Source organism: Helianthus annuus, chromosome 17, assembly GCF_002127325.2.
Source record: "Helianthus annuus cultivar XRQ/B chromosome 17, HanXRQr2.0-SUNRISE, whole genome shotgun sequence".
Lineage (NCBI taxonomy): Eukaryota > Viridiplantae > Streptophyta > Magnoliopsida > Asterales > Asteraceae > Helianthus > Helianthus annuus.
Genome location: NC_035449.2, coordinates 8,341,002 through 8,350,666, shown reverse-complemented (window position 1 = coordinate 8,350,666; position 9,665 = coordinate 8,341,002). Strand labels below are relative to the sequence as shown.

At 41.3% G+C, this 9,665-nt stretch overlaps 2 long non-coding RNA genes across 2 annotated transcripts; both read right to left on the bottom strand.

The window, feature by feature from the left end:
* Positions 1-200: 200 nt before the first annotated feature.
* LOC118489088 lies at positions 201-912 on the bottom strand. Its single transcript, XR_004886109.1, has 2 exons — positions 879-912; positions 201-435 (listed from the first exon to the last, which is right to left on the bottom strand). It is a non-coding gene; the product is annotated as an uncharacterized LOC118489088 (long non-coding RNA).
* Positions 913-6,999: 6,087 nt separating this feature from the next.
* LOC118489087 lies at positions 7,000-7,711 on the bottom strand. The gene is made up of 2 exons (XR_004886108.1): positions 7,678-7,711; positions 7,000-7,234 (listed from the first exon to the last, which is right to left on the bottom strand). It is a non-coding gene; the product is annotated as an uncharacterized LOC118489087 (long non-coding RNA).
* Positions 7,712-9,665: the final 1,954 nt, after the last annotated feature.

Here is a 9,665-nt window from a genome sequence, read left to right as displayed (position 1 = left end):
GGTAGATCCAACAAATACGCTACTTGCCAACTCGTTCGAGGATTTTGAAAGGTCCAACGTAACGAGGGGCAAGTTTACCCTTTTTACCGAATCGAACAACCCCTTTCCATGGAGATACTTTAAGTGTCACACCCCCAAAATACCACCCATGGGAAACCCTACTAGGCGTGTGACAAACCAATAACGAGCCACTAATCATATTGAACCAATCACAAGTTGTTAAATAAAAACATCAATTATTACTGAAAAGTACCGTCAATAGGTTTAAATGAAAACCAACATGTTCAGCGGAAGCGAATAAAAGAAAACATAGTTTAACCGTTTCAAATTAAATGTATGTAATCAATAAACCCATCATTCGTATCAAATCAGCACGACCGATGACAACTCCAGCTACTTCAGACAGCAAGTTCCAAATCCATATAATCTAACGACCTGCGAGCATGCAACAAGTGTATCAGACAACGCTGGTGAGTTCATAGTTTTACGAAAACGTTGGTTACCAAGTGTTTAGTTAATCCATTGAATTAAATCCAAAAGTAATGTTGAAAACAATGTTGATAATAACCCGAATACAAGACGGCTTCTGATTATTTTGCCCTTTCTCCAATGCTCCTATCAAAGCATTGGTCATGACGAGGTCATTAGTTCAACACCCGTCCTCCCAGGAACGGGGTGAGGTTGCCAAACCTAAGTAGCGCTACTAACTAATACCATGTTACCTCCCAGGTAACCAAACAACACGGAGGGACTTTAAAGGTGATAGGAAGAGTATATTATCCAACATTCCCGTTTTTACCCAAAAGACTTATCCCTCCCTGGGATACCCACTGACTGTCCCAACCACCGGGACGCATGCTCAAGAGAGATGAACTCACCTTGGTTTTGCTCGGTAAGATTATTTACTTGTTTAACAACCGATCAAATACGTCCTACCACGGTTACGATAATAGTCAGTTCTACGTACACATAAACCACATGTTTCACATACAACAAGCTATACATTCCTTATTCATTTATCACATAGTCAAGATACATGTAGTACCCTCGTGAAGTTCAAACCCTATCAGTCAATCAAAAAGTCTCTAGTGAATATATTCATCTCATAAGTCAAATTGTCACATTAATTTATACATACAAAACATGCACAGTTCATTCGTTGACACCCGAAACATATAACGTACAAACAGTGTGTGTATAGCTCAATATTGTATTAACATTAACTATGTGGCCCGATATTGTTTTGCAGCCCATTATTCGCCTATACAAAAGCTGGCCGACCACTGACCCAGCCCACTTCAGCGAACTGCTCGGCTGCCCCGACCCGTCATGCGGCCCATGTAATATCATATGGGCCCTTTGTTTATGCAACCCCATCACCTAATTCGAACCCGCCTAAAGTTATTCCAGGTTGAATCAGTCCTGAACCCAACCCAGCATCGGCCCAGCCGATGACCGGCCCAAAACACATCTACCCAAAATAGCAGCCTAGTCCAATCTCACTTGTGTTTTAATTGTTATTGTGGTCCGATTAACCATGTAATATTCACAAGAATGACCCCCTTTCTATTTCACAGTTTACATCCACCAAGAATTCAAGACAAGCAATTAGACTTCAATTAATTAGCCTATCTCTTGGAATTTTATCACTATATGTTTTATATTTTTTACTTCAAAAATCAACCAGTTCTAAATCAGTAGGTCTGCACGATTCTCATACTAACAAAACAACTCTATTATTATATTCAATCATATACATACGGTCATGAAAATCAACATGTAAAACAATAGGCTGGATGAAACTTACTTTTATTCTGACATCTTGCACATGACATTAACTCACTTAATACCTTTAATTATAACCGACAACATTAATAGGATCCCTACTTGTTTGATCAAATCAAAATTACATCACATGGCCGCCACTCTCCTTAACACATCACATGGCAGTAGGTGATTTCCAATACATACACTTCTAGCTAACCATTAACACACAAGATTTACACAAAAGCCCAAACCCAACTAACCCACTGTGCGGCCACAATTCTTTTATTAATGTTGATTTTCTCAAACGTGATCATAATTACATATAACTTTCAAGTTATAATATTAAAAGTCTCGGCCCATGCTAAGTCATGTTGTTCATCAGCTCCACGTTCTTAAAACAGATTGATCACTATGCATTCGGAAGATCACAGGTAGCATATTGATCACTATATATTCAAGAAACCTTATATAACATGTTAACCACTAATCGTTCACCAGATCACATTATATTCAAGAAATCATATATAACATATGACAGGGAACCAAAATAAGTTAGAGAGAGTAACCTACTGACCGGAAATTAGATGAGATCGAAGAGAAGGCTCCACGAATTAGAGGTATTATCGTCAGGTTCAAGAGAGGCTCTAGGGTTTTGCAATGAATTAAAGGTGTTCTGTATTACTTACTTATAATTCATAAAGATGGGACATGGGTGGGCGGTTTGGGTTTTTAATGAACCGAGAACAAAGTGGGATTTGGGCTGGATGGTTTGGGCTGCAAGTCGAATTGCAAAAGATGCAATTATGGCTACACAATAATTATTCAACTACAACATTTTCTTATTCTATTTATTATAATTTTTTTTAGTATTATGTTAACACAACCAACAAATATACATCTATAACATTTATGCTATGGTTTGGACCTCACGAGTTTCGAGTTACGTGAACAAGTTGGATCAACAAACGAGACACGTTAGTTCAAACAGTTTGGGTCGGTTCAACACGATATAGATTAGGTTAAGTATATAATTAATTTTTTAAAAGGAAAACGAACGGGTTGTCACATCATCCCCAACTTGAAAGAAATTTCGTCCCGAAATTTAACAAGTAAGCACAAAGGAGTGAAGTGAGAAGTCAAGATTGTTGCGGATTATTCTCAGGTGCCACATCATACCCAACTTGAAAGGGAATTTCGTCCTCGAAATTCACCAGTTGCATCGGAATTGATTCAGCAGATTCGTACGATTGCGGATACTTAGTCTCAAGTTCCAATGAACTCTCATAATTGGAATTTGACAGTGCTCGCAAACCTTAACCTCCCGGGGCATGATTTCAATAGACACCTTGACAATTGCAACTTGTCGTTAGCCTCGGACTCTAAGAAGGTATCACCAGCGTTTCGTCGGACAAACACTACTTTAGACTCCCAATTCGTCGGGGAACCCGAGTTTTAGGCGACGTGACCGATTCCTTCCAGAATTCCAAATAACCCGACGTAACGTAAATTAAGCTTGTCACGCTTCCCAAGCGTACCAAACCCTCCCAGGGTGAGACTTTCAACACAATACTATTGCCTCCAGCGTTTCCCAAGCTTATGAGCTTTCCTGATGGTCACGCGTTGCCGCCAATCGACTCCTGATCCAAACAACCTTCCCAAGAGTTTCGAGTACCAGTCCTGGACAACAGCGATAAGCAATGCTCTGGTCCTGTCGCGAGCCAAGGGTGTTGTGTACTGTCTGACATAGATCATGCATAGATCAAATTCAGAGATAACAGGAGTTGGCACCTCGTGCCTAAAGCCACCTCTCTTAGATGAACATTCACAACTGTGAAGACTCGTCAGTTTTCTCGATTGCAAGAATGTGTACAGGTAACTTGAGTCCATCAATGATCACCCAGGTGATAATGTTTCCGTTTCGAGTTGTAAGTAGACTAGTGACAAAATCCATGGCAGTCTGTTCTCATTTCCGTACACGTGTTTCTGGTTGCTAATATCCCACCCGGACCTTCCCACAAGTCAACCATCGTTCTCATGCGTGGCTATATGGGCCTTCAGGCCCGGTCACCAGTACATGGTCTTCAGGCTTTAATACATCCTATCGAAACTCAGATGAATAGGATATCGAGGCCCGTGTGCTTCGCCTGCACCAGTTCCCTAAGGTTGCTATATAGTGAGGTCCATATTCGTTCCATGAAGCAACGAATATCGTCCGACCTGCCAAGAGTTGCTTCCCCATGCCCCGCATGGGTCAATCTTGAGAACTTTCTTCCTTCAGTTCTTCAGTTTGGGCAAGGCGAGTCTGATCAGGTATGTTAGAGTCGATAGCGAGCCGCAAAGCTCGTGCACGTCCAGGTTTCACGGTCGTATTCATTCAAGAGTTCCATCCAACGGTGTTATTTCATGCTTTAGGTCCTTTCGAAACAACGATACATGGGAGGCCCTTGTGATCGGTCTAAGTAATGTATTTGGTACCGTCCAAGTAATGCCTCCAGCTCAAATCCGAGATCGTGGCTTCCACTTCAGGTTGTGAGTCGCGCAATTCTCCCTGTTAATCTACCTTGTAAGCCATCGCCCTCTCATGTTGCATCGTTGTGTAATTGAGACTCTGACTCGGAGCATCATGGTATACCGCCAGATCATCAGCACCCTCGGATAGAAGTGATGCTCAGTGCGTTGCAGAGTTGGGTTTCCAAAAGCTGAAAAGATGTCCTCCTGTTTCGTCTCCCAAGAGTTCACAGCACCATGCTGTGCTAAAGAGATTGAAGCTGCGAAGACCTCGAAAGTCCTGTGATGAATCTATGATAGTAACTAGCTGGACCAAGAAATTACTATATCCCCGATGGGCTATTCGGTGCCGATTAATATCTGATGGAAAGGGTCTTTAGCGGGATCTGCATGTTCCACTCCGTCGACTTCGCGACCAAGCAAGAGTACCTCCCAAATCCTGAAGTCACACTTAGGTAAACTTCGCGTGGAGTTGCTCCTCCCCCAGGGTTCTATAATAAGCTACAAATGCCGTCCATGATGTTCCTTTCGCCTGGTAATGATTTCAAATGTCCTCAATAAGCACGGTCGGTTCATCTAATCCATAAAGCTGATGGTGCTTGATTAACCCCAAGGTCATGGAATACAAAGTCGTATGGCCGAATTGCGTTTGATAAGCCGCTTTAAGAACATTCTCCCCATGAATTTCCGTCTGATAATAGTCCGTTCGTAATTCAATCCTCGAATGAAAGCTTGTCCCTCGCAACTAGTCGACAGGTTGTCACTACATGGTCGAGGCAAACGGTTCTCGACTGTCACCTTGTTAAGTTCTTGATAACCAGTACACGTACGGAAAAACTTGTCTTCATGGGTGTAATTGGGGCTCCCCAAAGCAAACAAAAAAAAAACTAGTTCCGCCAAAACTCTGGCGTGAGATCAAACTGAGTTTCTGCCTAACAGTTGTGGAAGTAATCTTAAACAACTGGTGGATCCTCGATCCTCTCTTCCTTAGCCTTATCATCAGTAACGGTTGCTAACGTAGCGGGGTGATCCCTCCGTAGAGACTTTTGGGCCTTCATAGCTGATATGGCGCTAACCTTTGCACCACTCTGTTGCTTTAGAACAAATAACGATTCTCCACACAAAATTTTCTCCTCACAAGGTATGTCTGCGCGATTTCTGAATAACCAATCCACACTAACTACTGCATTGTAACCATCAGGGGTAGTAGAAGGAAGGTCAATGTCGAACACCTGTCCCCCAAGGTCGAGTTTGCATCCTGGCGAACATATAAGGCTTCAATTGACTTGCATCAGCCGACTCCACAACAGGTTCGGTTTCAAGAAGCATCAGGGTTAGACAGAACAGAGATGAAGCGAATAGCTACCCATCCAAGCTATCGTGCTGCTATTACGCCTGGTATAGCCTATGCCATGCTAAATGTCCTTCCATGAGCTTCATTTCCAGTGTTGTTTTCGTCACGAGAATTTCCAGTACTGTCGTCGTTCCCTTGGTCGTCGTCACCTTCGTTTCCATACTGTAAGCTACGATCACGAGTACTTTGATGTTACCGCGACTGTTGCCTCTAATATTGTTGCCTGTAACGGTGTCCTGCGTCCTTTCACCAACAAGGTCCATCTTTTCACATTTCGTGCCACGTCCTAAGGCACTACTCATGGTGCGGGCGGTTACACAGTCCGCTCTACCGTCAATCGTCATCGATTTTGTCCCGATTGGTTCGTAAGAGTCGACTCCCACGAGTCGCTGGCTGGGGTTAAGGATTCGATTGGAGTCAAATCGTTGTTGTTCGTTGTCGGTAACTAGGGTCGTTCAAATGCTGAAGTCAGTAAGGTACTACGTTTACCCTCTTGTCCATCGTTCTTGCAAGTTGACTGAGTAATACACGGTATGTCGCGAGAGTGTTGCAGAAGTGATCGTACTTCGGGATCTAAGGCGTCAACACGCTAAGTTACAGCAAACAAAGATAAGTGAGGAAAGTATAGTCCAATCATTTGACTCTGAGCCATCCAACATAGGGACATTCGTACTAGCACCTAACATTCTACACAGTTCGCTAGGCGTTCAGATGTGTGATCAGGCGATACTCGATAGCATCGAGATTCGTAAGGATTCAGAAAGGTGTGAAAAGATCATGTTCGAGTAGGAGACAATCACTGCTATGACTCCTATAGACTGCTGAGTTCTAACATAACATCAATTAACAGAGCGGAACCCCTCTCACACTCGTTAAGCCTCACTGGGACTCACATGCACCCCACATTATTATTATGTGTGCACCCATAATAATAAGGCAATTTCCATGCTTATCTCAGTGCCTCTTAACTCGCGCTAAAAGGTTCCCCGAATTCGAGCAATAAGACAGATGACGCCACAACATAGATCATGAAAGTTCAAGAAGAGTCGCACTCTTAAAACACGTAACATGGGTTGGTAATATAGAAGTTCATACTGCAGTGCCAAGTGTGCATTCACGTGTGATGTTATTCATAAGCAAACACTAGATATACTATGCAATAGTAAACGAGAAACGAACCTTGCAGTCTGGAGCTGAGTGTCATGGTCGATTTCGGACCTGTTCGGTTATAGTCTGGTTTTATAAAAACGTTTTAAAACCAAGTTCACTATAACCAGTGGCTCTGATACCAAACTGTCACACCCCCAAAATACCACCCATGGGAAACCCTACTAGGCGTGTGACAAACCAATAACGAGCCACTAATCATATTGAACCAATCACAAGTTGTTAAATAAAAACATCAATTATTACTGAAAAGTACCGTCAATAGGTTTAAATGAAAACCAACATGTTCAGCGGAAGCGAATAAAAGAAAACATAGTTTAACCGTTTCAAATTAAATGTATGTAATCAATAAACCCATCATTCGTATCAAATCAGCACGACCGATGACAACTCCAGCTACTTCAGACAGCAAGTTCCAAATCCATATAATCTAACGACCTGCGAGCATGCAACAAGTGTATCAGACAACGCTGGTGAGTTCATAGTTTTACGAAAACGTTGGTTACCAAGTGTTTAGTTAATCCATTGAATTAAATCCAAAAGTAATGTTGAAAACAATGTTGATAATAACCCGAATACAAGACGGCTTCTGATTATTTTGCCCTTTCTCCAATGCTCCTATCAAAGCATTGGTCATGACGAGGTCATTAGTTCAACACCCGTCCTCCCAGGAACGGGGTGAGGTTGCCAAACCTAAGTAGCGCTACTAACTAATACCATGTTACCTCCCAGGTAACCAAACAACACGGAGGGACTTTAAAGGTGATAGGAAGAGTATATTATCCAACATTCCCGTTTTTACCCAAAAGACTTATCCCTCCCTAGGATACCCACTGACTGTCCCAACCACCGGGACGCATGCTTAAGAGAGATGAACTCACCTTGGTTTTGCTCGGTAAGATTATTTACTTGTTTAACAACCGATCAAATACGTCCTACCACGGTTACGATAATAGTCAGTTCTACGTACACATAAACCACATGTTTCACATACAACAAGCTATACATTCCTTATTCATTTATCACATAGTCAAGATACATGTAGTACCCTCGTGAAGTTCAAACCCTATCAGTCAATCAAAAAGTCTCTAGTGTATATATTCATCTCATAAGTCAAATTGTCACATTAATTTATACATACAAAACATGCACAGTTCATTCGTTGACACCCGAAACATATAACGTACAAACAGTGTGTGTATAGCTCAATATTGTATTAACATTAACTATGTCGCCCGATATTGTTTTGCAGCCCATTATTCGCCTATACAAAAGCTGGCCGACCACTGACCCAGCCCACTTCAGCGAACTGCTCGGCTGCCCCGACCCGTCATGCGGCCCATGTAATATCATATGGGCCCTTTGTTTATGCAACCCCATCACCTAATTCGAACCCGCCTAAAGTTATTCCAGGTTGAATCAGTCCTGAACCCAACCCAGCATCGGCCCAGCCGATGACCGGCCCAAAACACATCTACCCAAAATAGCAGCCTAGTCCAATCTCACTTGTGTTTTAATTGTTATTGTGGTCCGATTAACCATGTAATATTCACAAGAATGACCCCCTTTCTATTTCACAGTTTACATCCACCAAGAATTCAAGACAAGCAATTAGACTTCAATTAATTAGCCTATCTCTTGGAATTTTATCACTATATGTTTTATATTTTTTACTTCAAAAATCAACCAGTTCTAAATCAGTAGGTCTGCACGATTCTCATACTAACAAAACAACTCTATTATTATATTCAATCATATACATACGGTCATGAAAATCAACATGTAAAACAATAGGCTGGATGAAAATTACTTTTATTCTGACATCTTGCACATGACATTAACTCACTTAATACCTTTAATTATAACCGACAGCATTAATAGGATCCCTACTTGTTTGATCAAATCAAAATTACATCACATGGCCGCCACTCTCCTTAACACATCACATGGCAGTAGGTGATTTCCAATACATACACTTCTAGCTAACCATTAACACACAAGATTTACACAAAAGCCCAAACCCAACTAACCCACTGTGCGGCCACAATTCTTTTATTAATGTTGATTTTCTCAAACGTGATCATAATTACATATAACTTTCAAGTTATAATATTAAAAGTCTCGGCCCATGCTAAGTCATGTTGTTCATCAGCTCCACGTTCTTAAAACAGATTGATCACTATGCATTCGGAAGATCACAGGTAGCATATTGATCACTATATATTCAAGAAACCTTATATAACATGTTAACCACTAATCGTTCACCAGATCACATTATATTCAAGAAATCATATATAACATATGACAGGGAACCAAAATAAGTTAGAGAGAGTAACCTACTGACCGGAAATTAGATGAGATCGAAGAGAAGGCTCCACGAATTAGAGGTATTATCGTCAGGTTCAAGAGAGGCTCTAGGGTTTTGCGATGAATTAAAGGTGTTCTGTATTACTTACGTATAATTCATAAAGATGGGACATGGGTGGGCGGTTTGGGTTTTTAATGAACCGAGAACAAAGTGGGATTTGGGCTGGATGGTTTGGGCTGCAAGTCGAATTGCAAAAGATGCAATTATGGCTACACAATAATTATTCAACTACAACATTTTCTTATTCTATTTATTATAATTTTTTTTAGTATTATGTTAACACAACCAACAAATATACATCTATAACATTTATGCTATGGTTTGGACCTCACGAGTTTCGAGTTACGTGAACAAGTTGGATCAACAAACGAGACACGTTAGTTCAAACAGTTTGGGTCGGTTCAACACGATATAGATTAGGTTAAGTATATAATTAATTTTTTAAAAGGAAAACGAACGGGTTGTCACATCATCCCCAACTTGAAAGAAATTTCGTCCCGA